The following is a 17,363-nucleotide window of genomic DNA, read 5'->3' as shown; positions in this document are numbered from 1 at the left end:
ACGCAAAACTGTACATGGGATATGAAGTGCACCACAAGGAGGGCTTTGGATTAGCTTTAGCAAATTTGGGACATTTAAGGTGCACTGAAATCTCTACACATGCGCTTTTTCACTTTCTGTATCCACCAGGAAAATGGCTGCCAATTTAGACAGCTATTCTAAATAGTAGTTGACGTGCAATTTAAAATAATCACAAACATTATAGCCACAAAATTAATTTTTACAAGTTGTAGACATTGCCCGTTACACCAGACATTGGACTACACTGTCAAGAGCTTTGACATCTACAATGACGTCTACAAAGCAGGCTTATACTGGTAGAATGTTTCATACCATAATTACTGTGTGTTCAGAGCTCACGTGTGAAGTATGGATACTGCTGCTTCAGCAAGAACCGAGGATGAGCACCCTTCCTGGTTCTGAAAAAAAATAACAGAGGAAATGCCTTAAGCAGGATTCTGAAACGGGGTTGAATGAAACAAGAATGAACAAGAAATTCTTTCAAAACATGTAAAGCAATGCAAACAAATATTTATTTCAACTTATTTCTACAAAAGACCACCTCATGAAGACTGGTGGTGGGGTATTGGCTCAAAAAAAAAGCAGAGAGCACTTATACAAATGCTACAGGGAGCCTTCGCAGCCAACAATTGTTTGAACACACCTAAACTAATCACTGTTCAACAAACTCATAAAAAATGTTTGAATGCATAAAAAACCAGTGGTAAACACAGGAAACAGTTAAAACAGAATGACGGCACAAGTTTGTCCCGTCGTTCTCTTCTGTGTCCTGGGTTTTCCTATGGTTTTTCATCCATTCAAACATGTACCAGCTAGCCCAGTCCAACGCCTTGGTATCATAAAAATATGGATAGTCAATCCTTACACAAAGTTGAAAAAAAAGAAAGTATAAAGTAGGTGACAAAATTAAAACGACAGCAAAATGGTTGGCTTTTAATTTTAAATGATAATATAAAAAATAATGGCATGAATGAAAGTGAGCAGCACGCGAAGTACCTTGTTGCTAGCCCGACATTCCACTTTGAAGCAAAATGTCCGCTTTCAACACTACATAGGCTAAACATGCAATGAGGCATTCCTTTAGGCACACAAAATATACCATAATTGTTAAAAAAGCTACGAATTAGTTGAAAAAACCTGACCACGACAAATTGGAATTAGTGACTAGATACAGTTTCAGAAATACACAGCGACATCATATAAAAATATATGGTTCCCATACAAAGATTGATCATAACAAAAATTCAGGACATTTATCAGACTGGCATCAATGCGCAAAGCAGCTTAATGAAGGAAGACGGTCTTCACTAAAAACATGTTAATATTGGGAGCTCATGTGCTTCCCTGCAAGTTGGGTGTGTAAACCCACTGACATCTTAACTAACCCGCCTGAATCATCACTTGATAGACATTGAAGAATTTTACGAATTGGTTTATTGTAGCCAGCTGTCTAGTTTATTTCCCTATTTTTCTTGGCATTTCGTGTCTAATTCTAAATTTGGTGACTAGATAGCTTTTACTATGGTCATGCGCTGGTGACAACGAATATTTGATCTTACTTTAAAAAAATTTCAGTTTTGTTTTATTGCTCACCAGCCAACGATCTGAAATATCAGAGGCGCTTAAAACGTATGTTGGCATTTCCTTTCTGCAGTGTAGTACAACTAATCATGACTTTTACCATAATTTGTTCACAAATCGTAATATGTGGAAAGTATTCAGCTTAATGAAAATGTCATTTCAGAAGCATGCACAATCAAAAAGGCCTCAATGACTCTCACGACGTGGTCCACTTGTTTCTATCACAAATAACCTGAGTGCAGACACATTCCACCGAAGACGAAGGTAACATGCCCTCTTGGGTGATGAATATTTAAAATCCTTACGAGTAAATTTGCTGCTGAGCACGTGAAATTGTGGCATTAAAACAAAAAATCCCTCTGCGGCATCTTTCACTTGGAGGAGCGCTTGACCACAAACTTTGAGAAGCTGGAAAATGCTCCATGAACCGCTCCAGCCAGCAGAAACGATGCAGGACACAAGTTGGTAGGCGGACCGTTGGCATCCTGCGATTGTGAAGATATTTCTGTTTAGTAGATGCTCTTCTTTTTGTACCACTGTTTATTTCACCTTTAACAAGCAGCTGAACTCCTTAACGTTCGCATAATAAAATGCTGCAATGCGGAACAGTTAGCAGGGTTACCTCAATTTTGCTTTTCTACGAATTAACACAATGTAGGTAATCTGCACACAACTACAATCAAACTACAATTTTCACCTACTTCACTGCTAACATCAGCGTTTGACTGCTCAAGCACAAATACAGGTTAGACATGTGAGCAATCTGCTAAACGTATCCCCACAAACTGAACAATCAGGCATCAGAAATCGGCAAGGAAGGAGGTGTCACGTTTAAATGGCACTTTTTTTGTTCAAAACATAAACAACACCTGGAAGCTTGAAGCGTGAGAGGGGGTCTTTCACGCTGACAATGTCAGAACATAGCTTGCTAGTGGGCACCTGCACGATGTGCACAATGTGTTTCTTTAAAATGCGTGCGAAAGTTTGATTGATGTGTAGGACTAGAATTGCAGCACGTTTTGACACAGGCCTTGTGGACGCTTCTGCCTGCTAATGTTAATGTGGATTCTTGCTAGTCGCCCTCTTCGCTTCTTAATATAATGCTTTAGGCAACCACAAGGACTGCATCAAAACGTGCAGCAATTACCTACGTCCCACACATCGGTGAAACTCTCGCACACATTTTCAAGACACGCAGTGCATACATTGTGCATGTGCCCACTAGCAAGCTGCGTTCTGACATTGTCAGCGTGAGAGACCCCCTCTCACGCTCCAAGCTTCCGGGTATTGTTTATTAGATTCCATGCGCTGAATGCAAATCAGTGTACATTGGCGAAACGGGCAATCTGCACAGAAGATTAACGCAGCACTGGAACGAAGTGAACAAGGGCCATGCAAAAACAAGTCCACTGGCAGAGCACCGTGAGAGGACGGGACACGTGGTCGACTGGAACAAGACAAAATTACTGACAACTGAGTGCAATCTATCTTCTCGATTACTGCTCGAGTCCCTCATTGTTCAGACGACGCCCAACATTATCAACATAATGGATGGCAATCTGCACCATATCTATGCAAACTCATTGCGCCGCGTAATGCCCAATATATAGCTTCGTTTTCCACGACACATGCTCACCGTGAACAAGCAACAAACCGTTAAATGGCTTTCTTGACTTGGTCAGTGACCTACGTTTCATCACTGCAATAATGCTTTTACCTGCCTACACGGCATTCCGTCAAACACTGGACTACACCACATGAGCCATTGGCGTTCTTAACCTGCACCAGAGTATATAACCTTTCACTACTGCTATGAGATAGACCCATAAACGCACTTCAATATGGCCTTTATATTTAGCTCTTGGAAACATTATGTATAATTTTACCTTTAAGTTGCACCTGCTACAGCAGCTGGTACTATACCAAAAACATGAAAAAAAAAACGGTGGTTTAACACGCCAAAGCTACACTTGGGATATGGGGAGCACTGTAGGGGAAGGCTTCGCATTAATTTTGACCATCTGGGTATTTTTGTGCGCATCGAAATCTCCAAACACGGGCGTCTTTACGTGTTGCCTCCATCTGAAAAGCGGCTACACCAAGCGGTATCTAACCGACATTCGCCTCCACAGCACACCACCCTAGCCACGGCAGTGGGTTAAACATATGAAATAAAGCGAGTTTTGGAGTGCAAATGAAAATATTAATCACACGTCTTATTTTCCCAATCGATGTACCTTTTGAAATCCACCATGCAATCCCCCCTCCCCTACCGGCCTACCAAAACACCTTTGTCTCAAGAGGTAATCAGGCTGTTGTTAATGAAGTAAGTATTTACAATCCGAGACTTGCCACCGTTAAAGTCATGCACTTTGTTTTAGAGATAAGCGACATTAGCCATTTGCAGCACCAGGAGTTAATTGTGTTAAGATCAGATTGAAAGCATTGACGGTAGTAGTTGAAAGAAATTGTGTGATAAATTACAACATCATCTGCAAATAGACCTACATGGGAGGATATGCAACATGGAAGATAGACCAAGCAACCTGCCTGGGGGGACAACAAAGTGGCACGAGCAAAAGAAGTATATAGCTATTAGAAGTAAACTGCATTTGAGAAGAATGAAAATCTTTTGCTCAAGTGAGGACATTAGGGTGAAGTTTGAGAAGTAGTCTGTGGTGTGCAATGCGATTGAATGCTTTAGAAAAATCGAGAAAAACTACCGCAGTTTGTAAGCCTGTGTCAATGGATCAATGTAGATCGTGAACAAATCCTGAAAGTTGTGTTTCTCAAGTAACCCTTGTGAAAACCGTGGTGATACTCGAATGTGATATTGTGATTTTATAAATAATTAGCGACCTGAGAGTGGATGAAATGTTTCCTGACCTTGCATATGGTGCTTGTTAGGGAAATTTAATGGTGAAGTACCGTCTCCTGATTTAAAGACTGGTGCTACCTCGACTATCTTCCAACCATTGAGATTAGTGCCTGTCATGAGAGACTGCGAAAAAAGCGCTGTCAGAATTCTACAGACTGCGGGATGTACTTTTCGGTATAGTATGATTATTACCAGTATGATCTGAAGTAGACCAGTTTGTATTGCAAGTTTAAAACCATATCGAAAGATCCTAAATGTTTGCTTGGCTTGATTACATACGAATACTTGCTTCAAAGTCAGTTCAATTTCTCTTCTTGCCCTTTAGTCGTCAGCCCCAGATTCTCTTCAATATCTCTGCTAAGCAATGACACGCTCCATACGCACAGCACTGCTAACAGGTATACATCATGGCAAGTTCCACAACATGCAATAACTAACCTGAAAGTACATAATCGGTGGGTGCACCGATATGGCAGCAGTGCCTGGACCGATGTGTCGAGCAAATGCGCTGACTTCTGAACGGGTGGTCCAAGCGGCCAGATGATGGATGAATGACCATTCCTGGCGGCAAAGCGTACGGAGCACCAACGAAAGGCCAGGCAGTACTTGGGTACAGCAGGTGCAGTGTCGGTTGGCCAAGGGAGGCCCTGGCAAAGCCTTTGAAACTGGACTGGAAGGCAGCTGACCCAGGACAGCCAGCAGCAGCACCTGCAGGTGCATAATCTGTGAGTGTGCTGACACTTGTTGAAATACAAGAAGAGCACACACAAAGCACGAATGCTTACATCAAGTAGATTTTTAATCGGTTAAAGACAGTAACCTCCAAGGCACTAATAAGAACATTCCCGGAACACCCCAAGTGAAATTTAGGTCACAGTAAGAATGTATTTATTAGACCTGCAGGTACTGTGAGTGGGGTATGCATGATATATGCAAAGCTAGCTACTGAGCTAATTTGCATGGAACGCATGCTAGCAGCTCATCTGTATCCCTTGCTTTCAATCGGAACTGGTGTGTGATAGTTGAGGCTCCTCCATTTCAATGTCTGACTTGTATCTGCACGTTCAATTCTCCAATATAAATCAAGTTGAGTGAGTGCCTACAGCTTTCTTGTTAGTCTCTGTATGGCCTGCGGTTTTGCGAAAATGAGAACTTGCGAATTGGCTCAATTTTCTGCACTAATTTAAACAATACATATGCCTCTGATATCAAGCCCCAGACTTCCCGAGAGCTACTCTTACAGAATCGGCAGGCGCCTCGTAGGCGTTGTGAAATCTCCCCCACTACCCCGAGACTATGCTAACTCCCTGCGAGGCCACATGCGCGCATTTCACCTTCAATTTGCACGTATGTGAATTCTATACCTGTATGAACTCTCAGACGGGCGTCGTCATATTCGTGCCGGACTCGTGAAGGTCGGCAACGTAAATTACCGCACTCGCTCGCTGGCGCACGGCCCGAACTCTCTCACCGTTTCCGGCCCTGCATACTATTTTCTCCACCTTGCACTTTGTAAATTCTCATGTTTAACTACACCTCGTGCGCCCTCATCTCTTGCCTGCTTTTCTTCCAGCACAACTCCGTCAGCACCCGGTCGACGCGTACGCTGTCTGGGCGCGTTGGCGAGCGAGTACGGCAATTTCGCTGTTGTCGAGCTTCACGAGAACAGCACACATATCGCGGCCCGAAGACCGCGAGGCGTACGGTCGCCGGTCTCGCGAGCGCAATAGCTGCGAAGCGCACTGCACGGAATTCGTGGGGGGGGGGGAGAGATTTCACAACACCTACGAGACGCCAGCCATGGAATCACGTGTACGCGTTTTCACATGCACTTCCTGGGAACCTCCTGTTCATGTTATTTCTTGGTATACCGCGGGTATTCACGAGGGAGGACTAATCACAGCGTTGTGCCACTCACGCGAAATTGCGACTGCGATCTGCAACCGCGAAGGCACTGTTTGAGAGACACATAAACAAACGCCCCAGTGTTAAAGAGCCTTGCGTGATGTGAAATTATTAGCAGCCGTGTACCATAGCGCGAGCATCGTAGCCAAGGTCTAGCTCCAGCGTAAATTGATGCTGACTTCTGCGGAAACGGTGGACTGGGCGCCAAACAAGTATACTAACTCACGTAGGCTCTCAGAGCAAACGAGATGGGGGTCTAGCGAATTACTGACCCATAAACACCAGAACTCGTTCCAACCAAATACAGAATAATAAAAAATGCGTACTTACCTGAGCAAAAACGATGTTTCCAACGTACAATTCTCCTTCACTGTCGTCTTCATCTCGCGGACACACGAACACGCTTTGTTCTGATGCAATGTCATCCACTTTTGACGCGCAATATTTTATCCGGCGATGATCGTTCTTCCGGGGTCCCCATGTTCAACACACGCGTAGGTTGGAAGGGTAGACATCACCCATAAAGCTTCTATAACTATGATTTAAGCTTGAAATAGATAAAACAGATTAAATCACGCCACCAACCACTCGGCACAAAACGCCATGAAAAAACACACACAAAAGTGAGCGATAGTTGCCAGACTTCAAATGCAGCACCTCTATGTTTGACGAAAATTGTGTTACTACTGTAATGTTGGTAATTATCTTTCTGCTTTCAAAGTCTGAAATGTGTTTATAACTTAAATTTAAGGTTTTTAAACACATAAAGTGAATACACATAAAGTAATTGACATATATACTGATATTGTAAAGAGGTTTGACGTTTGTTTTGGTTTTGTTTTCACGGCGGGCTTCTCAAGAGAGAACGTGCGAGAAAACGAGCTACTTTGGGTTTAGGTAGAGGGCGGTAAATGTCGGCGTGATAGAAAGCAAGGAACAGGTGCTTACCCTGGTCGTTAAAAAAGGAGCTAATGAAACTCTCACGTAAAAAAAAAAAAGCGTTCGACGAGGAATCGAACCATTGACCCACAAATCAGTAAACGGACGCGTTAACAAACGGCTATGTAAGCGGGCGGTGTTTGAGGCGCTTAAAACAACTCTATACTTACGTAAGTTGTCAACGAATATTCATCGCCTCCTTTAACGATGGTCTACTTTATGCTGCATTTTTGAAATTCTGGCTGTCCTAACGCTTGTTTCTCACGCACCGGTCTTGCAGACGAGGCCGCATTGCTAGCGCTGCAAGCGATTGAGCCAAAGCTCCATTATTTGACTCAAGAAAAGCTATCGCAGTCAACCCGACCTTTTCTGCGCAAGCCACGGCAGCCACGAAATAAATGGAATGTGCCGTTAGAATTATGGCGTTGATAACGCTTGTTTGACCGGCACCGTCTTGCAGACAAGCAACGTCTCTCTAATACTACAGGCGATGTCACTCCTGGCATGTCAGGCGCATCAAACCCATCGTGTAAAACGACTGCTAACAGTGCGAAAACCTCTGAGTTTGTAACAAGTGGGGATTTGCGGTGGCGGCGACGTAATAGGTACAGCAAGCAGGTAGGCAGAACAGCAGCGTAGGGTTACAACCTTTCCCCGAAAAAAAAAAACGGGCCTTCCGGGGGGGGGGGGGGGGGGAGGGGGGATTGTGTTGAAAAAAGACGCCATGTTTTTTAACATGCAGTGCCATTTATTGTAGTGTTTTCTTAGAGAGAAATCAACATAACGTTTGTACTGAAAGTGATTGAGAGCTTGGTTAATCGCTCTGCATGTGCTTCACTGAAAAGTAACCGCAATTGCTGACCGCGGCGGTAGAATTTCGTTATTTTGTTCTTCCCTTAGGTCCCCCTCCATCTGAGGCAGCGCGCTCGCCCGCGTATTTTCTCTGCTCGCGTGTCTTTGCGCAGCTTGTCGACATAGGCGTGCGCAGAGTTCTCAATTTGGGGGGGCAAAGTCTTACCGCTGCGCCCCCCCCCCCCCCAGAGCAACTCCCGACCTCTTCTCACTGAAGGCCTTGCGGTGCGAACGCAGTGCAAAGAGGGATGGTTATAAAATTTTTATTTCAATGTGATGGAATTGCAACACACACAAAATATTTCTGAGCAGAAATTTTACTTTCATGTGTTACATCGGCAAGGCATGGGGCAAATTTGGCGCCCCCTTCAGATGATTAGGGGGGGCGGCCGCCCCCCCTGCCCCCCCTCGCACGCCTATGCTTGTCGACACGTATTTATCGTCTTAGTTGTTGAATTGACGCTTATAAAACGCCAAAACGGGCATAATCATGGCACAAAAGCCAAAAAACCGGCTGATGACGGCTGGTTTTAGATATGGACCGGCAACCGGCCCGCTGTTTAAAAAACCGGTCGGGCCGGTCCAAAACCAGGAAGGTGGCAACCCTACGGCAGCGACGAGCGAAAATGATTTTACACGACCGCCCCCGTCGGCCTGCGCAAAAAAGGAAGATAGAACCCCTGCATACACGCCCTCGAAGAAAGCTGTACAGCCGATTCAGTTTGTTGTGGACGAAGAGCAACCGAGGCTGCAGCCACAAACGATTGCGCTTGCCGTGGTATGAGCCAAAGCATATCTTCACATAGTTATGTTATCGTCCGTCTGACTGTTACTGACTGAAGGGAAAATTCAGAACACAAACGTTGACGTCTAGCGTCTATGCCAGACATAGACGCTGCTGTTTAGGCCCTAAAAACCACCTTCAGGGCGTCTGTCGGTTCTGTCTGATGGCGCGCTCGCGCCGCTGATTACGAATGAGGCGTCTGTTGGCGAGCCGGTAAACGCCATCACGGTTAAACTCCCTGTTGGAAGACTACGCTGTTGGGACGATAGAGTGCCGACAGAGCTTCTTATTGGCCCCACAAACGCCATCAAGGTTAAACTCCCTGTTGGAAGACTAGGCTATTGGAACGATAGAGTGCCGACAGAACTTCGTATTGGCCCCACAGGCGTGCTGTGAGCCCAACAAGAAAGTCTTGTTGGAATTTTTGCCCGGGGCATAATAATACGGGAACAAATTCTTAGGTAAATTCGATTTCGTTGAGGACACCGATGCCTCGCGTAAAAGTTTTATTTATAGGACTACAAGCGGCATTTTGTAGCCTTTCCTTCCCGTGCACCCAGACATCGAAACGAACCTTGTGATACACTCGAAGCAGTAGATTAGTGCAGAGTGGAATTTAAACATTCAGCACGTTTTGTTCCATTTACGAACAGCAATTTTAGAGCCTTTCCCCTGGTCTATGTGGAGAGTTCATATTTATTCTCTCAACGGGCGGTGAAATAGTGCAATGTGCGGTTTAAACATTCAGCCTGTTTTTGTGCAATTTTGCATGCTTGCATTCACACACCGTTCTTTTAGGCACCCTAACGATAAGGTGCCGTGGTAACACCCCAATCGAGAAGAAATACTTTTTAGCACCCCTTTAACGGTCGTAGCACCCTATGAAACTGTTGATTACACCCCTGAATTTTGGCACCCTCGAGGTGGGGTGCCCGAGCAATATTTGGGTGCATGAAAGGTGCAAAAAGGGTGCAAAATGTTCAGTACACCCTCCTTGCACCTTAAAGGGTGTAAAAATGTTAAGATTTAAACCCTTTAATATGTGGCACCCTCATGATTGGGTGCCGGAGCAATGTTTTAGTCCTTAAAAGGTGCAAAAAGGGTGCAAAATGTTGAGTGCACCCTTTTAGCACCTTTAAGGGTGTTAAAAAGTTTAGTGTGAATACTGAAACACTGCATATGCCCGTTAACAAAAATTAGTGACTGGCTACACCATTGGTCTTCTTTAAAAAGTACAAAGTAAGCTTGTTTGGCTACATTCAATACATTGATTGGCATGTTACCCTAGCGGCGAGCCCTGACCGGAGCCACGTCTCTAGTTTACACCGTAATCCACACAGGCTAGGTATGGTGGGATATTCTCAGCTTCCAGTGGGGCGCAGTGCAAAATCAGAAAACCTCTAATTAACGTTCTACATCGCACCGGAAGTGCGCACTTCTACCTATCTCCCAAAAAAACGTCGCGTTTCCTAATGTGCTTTGCATTGGTTCATTTACCATTGTGCGTTAATCACCGAGGCCGCTCAGTACCACTTTGCGTGGTACTGCCGCAATTGAGGAATTTCGTTTCTCGGAATTTTTCTTGGCCACGTGGCGTCGGTTTTAAGGGAAAACTCATTCGAAAGAAAATCCTCAGATACACTCCGTTCCCCCTCGCCTAAGAATATGGCGCCAGGCGTAAAATGAAGGTGCATAAAAATGAAAAATTTTGAAGTCGGCAACTGAGAGCGAAATGGCTGCTCTGGTATAAAACCAATCTCCTGAACCTAGGCCTCACTTCTGCACACATGCGCAGCGGAGAGCCCCTTTACCACGCGCTACATCAGCAGATCAGTAAAAATGTAGGAATGTTCTACAGAGTTTATTAAATACCTCCCCCTAGAACCCAGTATCTGCGATGCAAAGGATAGTGAGCACGTTTATTGCCACCTTCACAAATATACGCAAAATCATCCGCAGAACGGCATTTCTAGCGGGGATTTGAGGGCGTTATTAGAGACATTGTAACCCGTATAGCATGTACAAATAGCTGTATACATATGTAAAACGTCAGAAACTCCAGGGGTTTGCAAACCAGTTGAATGCTGAGGTCCGAGTTGCAATAAGCAATCATACCTTGCGCTGCACGGGAATTACAGGAGGGCGGCTTTTTTCAAGATGTGCAATGAAAGAAACTGCAAAGGGTATATAGCTAAGCATGAAGGCCGGGAACAATACGAAGTGCTAGCGTTTACTCCTCTCTAACTTCCGCCACTTCATATAAAGCCGCGTTGTAAGCTTACAGATATTAGGTGAGAAGGGCAGGCGGTTTGGACGTCGCGCCGGGCGGCCATATAACGTTGCCCCACGGGCCGGAAGTTGTAGCCCCAGCTATACACCTAGCGTTTTTACAGTTCGCATTAGTACTGAACAGAAATTCATTCGGCAACAATGTTTTTGCAGTGCAAGAGCATAAGGTGTGGTGCTCCAAAGACGGTTTAATAAACACCTCGAATTAACCCGTGTATCTCTAGAGAGAAGCATACCTTGACCAAGGACCTGGAAAACCTACTTCGCGACAACAAGCACGCGCATTGCAAGGAAAAACTGTTTATACAGAATAAAATGTGTCCGCTACAAAATTATGAACGCCCTAGCGCGTTTTTAGCACCATTTTATTACGTGCTGAAACCCTGATGCAACAACAACCAAAGACGAAAGATTTGGTCATCTTTCTTAATGTCACATATATATTAGTGACATTTATTAAAACGACACGTTTACCTCCAAACGTTGCCTTTTTTTAAAAATGTGTGCTCTATCGCTTAAGGTTCCCATTGGAGTTCAACCGCAATGGATGTATTTTTGCAGTACCATAGATTGCGACTCTACACAAGCTTCTTTACTGAGTCAGGGTTGACTGAAGTGTTGTCAACGCTCTGTTGAATCAAACTGACAACTTTCAGATCCGTAAATATTCCGAGCTGTATTCTAAACGTCGCGTCGATTATTAAAACGATCGTTTAAGAAGTTATTGATGGCAGGGGTTATATAAAAACCGCGTAGATAAAAAATATTCACAAGATAGAATGTGTTCATATTTTTCCTCAAAAAACAAACAAGTATTTATTTTTTACAAATGCACACAAGAATATATTTAAACTGCTGGACAATATTATTTACCTGAAAACAATTTTAATAAAGCAAGTAACAACTACAAAATAACAACAACAATAAAGTTCTTCCTCTTACTTCAAAAAGCCGCCTTGTTGTTTGGGTTTGAATATGCGTTGGAGTATGAAGCGGTAAATAGTTGCTGCCGAACCGAGAGGATAGTGGCAATACGCTCCTTTTTTCTGCGTCGGTCATCCACGGTCGACAGGTGCGTCCGAAAGTGGCAAATAAAAGTGGTTGGTTGGGCGCACCCACGGTAGGGCGCATCACCACAGTATCATCTCCTCTTTCGGATATGGAACAGTGTTTCCTAATCGGTTGTTTTCTGGCAAGCGGCGACAAACTGTAGCCGCACCTGCAACCGTCGTTCTATTCGCGCAGGAATCGTCGTGGTGCCGACGCTAGCCGCATCTCGCGCCGGTCGTGGGAGTGTGCGGGTGTTCGTAGGGCCACGATAGTGCGACAGGCGCATACGTTGGTTGTTTTGTTTCCAGAAAGAGCTTTGTTCTTTGCTGATTTATCAATTACTTGCTAACAATGCCCGAAACCTGACCCCTCAGTTAAGCTATCTTCGTAGTCTGAGATTTGGGTGGGAGAAAGGAGTACCTGATGTACGTAGGCAGATACCGTATGTAGTGCTTACTTTTCGGGAAGATAGGTTCCTCAAGAGGTGCCCTTTACGCGTGAGTTGAGATCTTTGAACGCGTTCAGAGGGCGAAAAGTGTCGGAAGCAAAAGAAGTACTTAAAGTAGGTTCGTGAATGCCGGGGTAAGAGACAATATTTTAGCTGCTACTCACCCGCGATCCGCATCATTTGTATCAACCGCAAGATATCTGAAAGGTAGTTCGTGTGGCCTTCATTATAGTTTCTTACTGCTTCTAGTAAAGATCTTTCTTCCACACAGGCAACACCAGGATTGTACAACTATGTTTCCTTTTGGTGGAAAAAAGACATGGTTCAGTCTGAAATGTCACTCCGTTCGGACTTTGTGCTTTTCAGTTGCCTTCTATGTTTTAACGGCTCTTTCTAATGGCAAATTTTCGGAGAGATCAAGTCAATGTTTCATGTCTCAAGGCGTGTCGGAAACGGTATCGCAAAGCATTTTAATATAAGAGGTGGTAAGTTGCATTCTTTGGGTTTGGCAATCACTTAGAAGCATGTCCACATCAAAACGATTGCATGGTGAAAAAGGGTTTCAAGATATCTGCATCCCCAATATTACGAATCGGAATTCAATAAGTGTGCCCATAGATTGGGAGCAGTGTTAAACCAGTGGAAGTACAAAATCCAGACTAATGCAAATTCATGCCATAAATATTGTGAGATCGAATACTACTAAGAAAATAAAACTTTTGCCTAATATATAGTGGGCGTATAATGAAGCTCACACATAAGTGTCCAGCCCCAACGACGGGTTACGCTTATGAAGTACTTATTATGTCTTGTCAAATATATACAAGAAAACAATTCCTCACTTTAACAATTTTTGCCATTTAGGCCCCATAAGTACGCACTGGAACATGTGACGCTTGCTCACGACTTCAAGAACATTCCATACGGCGACTTGCAGAGATACATTTTTGCAGTATAAGTAGCACACGCGGGCCGTTGCAGTCATATTCCTGCGTTAACCCGGATTAGGTGGAAAAAAATGTCAGGTTCAAATATGCTTTGAGTAAAGTAGTATAGTTGGTGAGGTGTAGGGCGGGAACGACCACAAGAATTCTTTGTTAAATAGGTAAAGCAGTACCTCAATAGGCGTTGTGCACTATTGGATCTTGAGCAGTTCAAACATAATAACGTGTTAACATATTCTGTTAAAACCGCCCGGAACCACACTCTGTCCCAGTCCTTTCTTACGTGTGAGCGTGCACTTTTTATTCCCAACTTCACTACAAAGTTTCCGCATGCATGCCCAATCAGGTTCGTCTACTTTCGAATATCCACTATTGCATAGAACGACGAACATTGCTTGTTCACACTATACTTCCTAGAAAACAAAAGCAACGATCCTTGTGACAGGCAGAATATAAAAATTTGCAATGGACTACAGTCAAAACTGGATGCTACGAAACCCACTCATGCGCCTTTGCTAATATAAGGAACAAATTGGGATTCCCAAGCAGCTTCCTGCACGGCTCAATGCTTTTCGAACTCAAACTAGCGAAGTGCCTACACCGTCATTTTCGGATTCAGGTACTTCGAGATACAGACACGTAGAACAGCGGGGCAATTTGGAATGTGTTTCGTCAGAACGTCACGAATATTATTGCACGATGTCATAAGCACAAGCCTACTTTCGTTTTCACTGGTAGCTGCGAGATAAATACCGCACTTCCGTCATCTCAGACCACGTCATATTCGCCAGCGCCATTTCCGTTCTCTTGAAGAGAAAATATCACATTATATAAATCATATCGCCTGGAATTGCGTTGGAGATAAACAACCTCAAAACCACCTCGTACAAGAATTGGGGGGAAACCCTGTTTACGCGGCTCAGGGGTACGAGAATCAAGCTTTTCAAAGAATCATTGTTGAGTTTTTCTGCCAATTTTTCCCTCTTCTGTTTCAACAGCATCAGCCATATTTTTTCCCCATAGACTATGTTGTAAATGATCGGGTAGCAGTAAGACAACTGATCAGCAACTTGAATATTTATTCTTCATCGGAACCTGATGGCATAAATTGTAAAATATTGAAATGTACACACTTTTACTCATAATAATTTTTCAAAGAACTTTTATCAGTCTTTGCAGTGCTCATCCCTTCCTGGCAATTGGAAATAGGGCAATGTGGTTCCTGATCATAAACCTGGCAACACTAATTCGACGGAGAACTACCGTCCCATCTCATTGTCGAGCATTCCATGTAAAATGTTAGAGCACATAATATATTCACATTTATTACGTTTTGTCGAAGAACATTCCTTTTGAACAACTGTCAGCACGGCTTCAGGAAGATGTCATGCAAAACACATCTTTTGTCCTTTACTAACGACCTGTTTGTAAACGCGGATCAAGGTTTCGACACTGACTGCATTTCTCATGATTTTGCGGAAGCCTTTGACACTGTATCTTGCGACTTACTAATTCTGAATCTTAGCAAACTAAACATTGACCATAATGTTCTCTTTTGGAATAAAGACTTCCTTTCTAACCAAACCCACTACATAACCGCTAATGACTGTTTACCACCTCCTGTGCTTTGTTGTCTGGCGTACCTCAAGGGTCAGTGCTGCGGGCATTGCTTTCTCCTTTACACTACCGGTCTTCCCGACTGCATCACTTTTTCAACTATTAAGCTCTTCGCTGCTGATGGGGTATTGTATCTGAAGATTTTTACCCCAGCTTACATCTTGAAACTTCAAACCAATCCTAACAACCTCTCCGATTGGTGCAATTTAAGGGTGACGCGACTTACCTGGACGAAATGCAAATACATGCGAATTTCGCGTCCTGATAATACTGCTAACACGTATAAGTATAGTCTTCAAGGCGCTACTTCATCACAAATCCATTCATACATATACCCCGTTCTTCATATTACAAATAATCTGTCTTGGCATGTGCATGTTGGCTATATAACTAACAATTCTAATCGCAGGCTCGTATATTTACAGCGTAATTTTAAAGAAAAGCTTTTTACATCAACCCCCAAGGGTTCTTTCACGACCGTTGGTGTCAACCGAAAACTCCCGCGAACAACTAAAAGAATTTACTGGCACCGCCAGGAATCGAACCTGGAACAAATAGAGTAAGAAAGCCAGAGCCTGTTGTCTTACCGATTTAGCTACGAGCCCAAGCGGAGACGGGCAAGAGAAGTGTTGCACTCACCGTGCACATCTACGGGTTTAACCCCTGCGTTCTCGCTGAATGCCACTCGATAGCGAATAAAGGAAACTTACACCAACCCATGGCATCTCGCTTCTGGTTCTCCAACGTGATAAAGCCTGTGGCTTCCAGTGTTCCCCTAAAAATCTCAGCTCATTGTCGTCCGCCCTAACGCCAAACAACACCTCAAGGAACACATTCAAATACTCCTTCATTGCCAGGTCCTCACTCCAAGCCCCAGCATTAAGATCCTGGGCCTATATCTTAAGGCCAATGGAAGGAGTGACATATCCTTGCAGCGCCTCAAAGAGGGCATCAATAAAATCATATACATGAAAGCGAGTTGTCCCTGAGAAGCGAGGTCTCGAGGAATCCGATATTTTCCGATTAGCTCAAGCTTTTGTCCTCTCGAGAATTACTCACGTCTACACCCCATATTCTTCTCGGGAAGGATGACCTAAAGATGCTTTATGATAAGAAAGGCGGTTGAACAAGCCATTGGTATTCCCATGAGTGAGTCCATAGAGAGGCAGCTTAGCATGGCGTTCTACAACACAGAGGAAGAGCTGATTGAGTGCCCTATTTATAACCACAAGCTCAGAATGAGCAAAACTGCGGCGGGTTGCCGCATCCTTTACCAGATTTGCTGGGCCACACAGAATGTCACTCCGCTTGATGTACACCTGGACTCTTGGTGCTTTGTTGTCTAAAGATCTAAGAACTAAACATGCTCCCTTCGCTTAGAAATATGAACCCCTCACATGACGAGGGTCGCCGACAAGCACTGTCGCAAGCGCTCAACACCATGCTCGGTGGAGATCATGCAGTTAACTACACAGACGCCAACCAAACATCGAGGGCAGCAGTACGCCATCATCGTGGCTACGTCCAGAACCAACCTCCTTGCTTGTGCCTCAATCAAGACAAAAGAAATGACGGAAGCAGAAGAGGCAGCCATTGCATTACCTTTGACCTAACCAGGGGTTGTCAGGTAGTAACCGATTCCCAACAAGCCTACCGGAATTATTAGTCAGGTTTGGTATCCCGACCTGCACGGCCTGTGCTAAAAATCCACCCCCGAAATTGTTCCATTCAGCTCATCTGTACACCCACTCAAGCTTCTATGGAGGGCAACGAATACGCCCCCAAGCCTGCACTTTCCCCTAGTTCTATGGAGCTGCACGAGGACAGTCACCCGCTTGGCCCGTTCAGGGACTTTACCCAGCATAATCGCCTTCTCAGACAGACCCTACCTTCGCCTTACCGTGACATTTCCATAGCACAACAAACTACCCTACGGCACATTCAATCCTGCTCTTTCCCACACCCGACGCGTCTTCACTTAATGCACCCGAATCGCGACGACGGTAAATGTAAATTCTGCTTAAAAGTAGGAACACTCTGTCCCATAATCGGGGT

The 17,363-nt window shown here is 44.3% G+C and overlaps 1 long non-coding RNA gene across 1 annotated transcript; it reads right to left on the bottom strand.

Annotated features, from left to right (window-relative positions):
* Positions 1-511: 511 nt before the first annotated feature.
* On the bottom strand, positions 512-6,992 carry LOC144148787 (uncharacterized). Its single transcript, XR_013318060.1, has 3 exons — positions 6,716-6,992; positions 4,919-5,188; positions 512-2,087 (listed from the first exon to the last, which is right to left on the bottom strand). It is a non-coding gene; the product is annotated as an uncharacterized LOC144148787 (long non-coding RNA).
* Positions 6,993-17,363: the final 10,371 nt, after the last annotated feature.

Source organism: Haemaphysalis longicornis, unplaced genomic scaffold (genome assembly GCF_048455015.1).
Source record: "Haemaphysalis longicornis isolate Haplotype H1 unplaced genomic scaffold, Haemaphysalis longicornis Haplotype H1 scaffold_8, whole genome shotgun sequence".
NCBI lineage: Eukaryota > Metazoa > Arthropoda > Arachnida > Ixodida > Ixodidae > Haemaphysalis > Haemaphysalis longicornis.
This window is presented reverse-complemented; position numbering and strand designations above follow the sequence as displayed.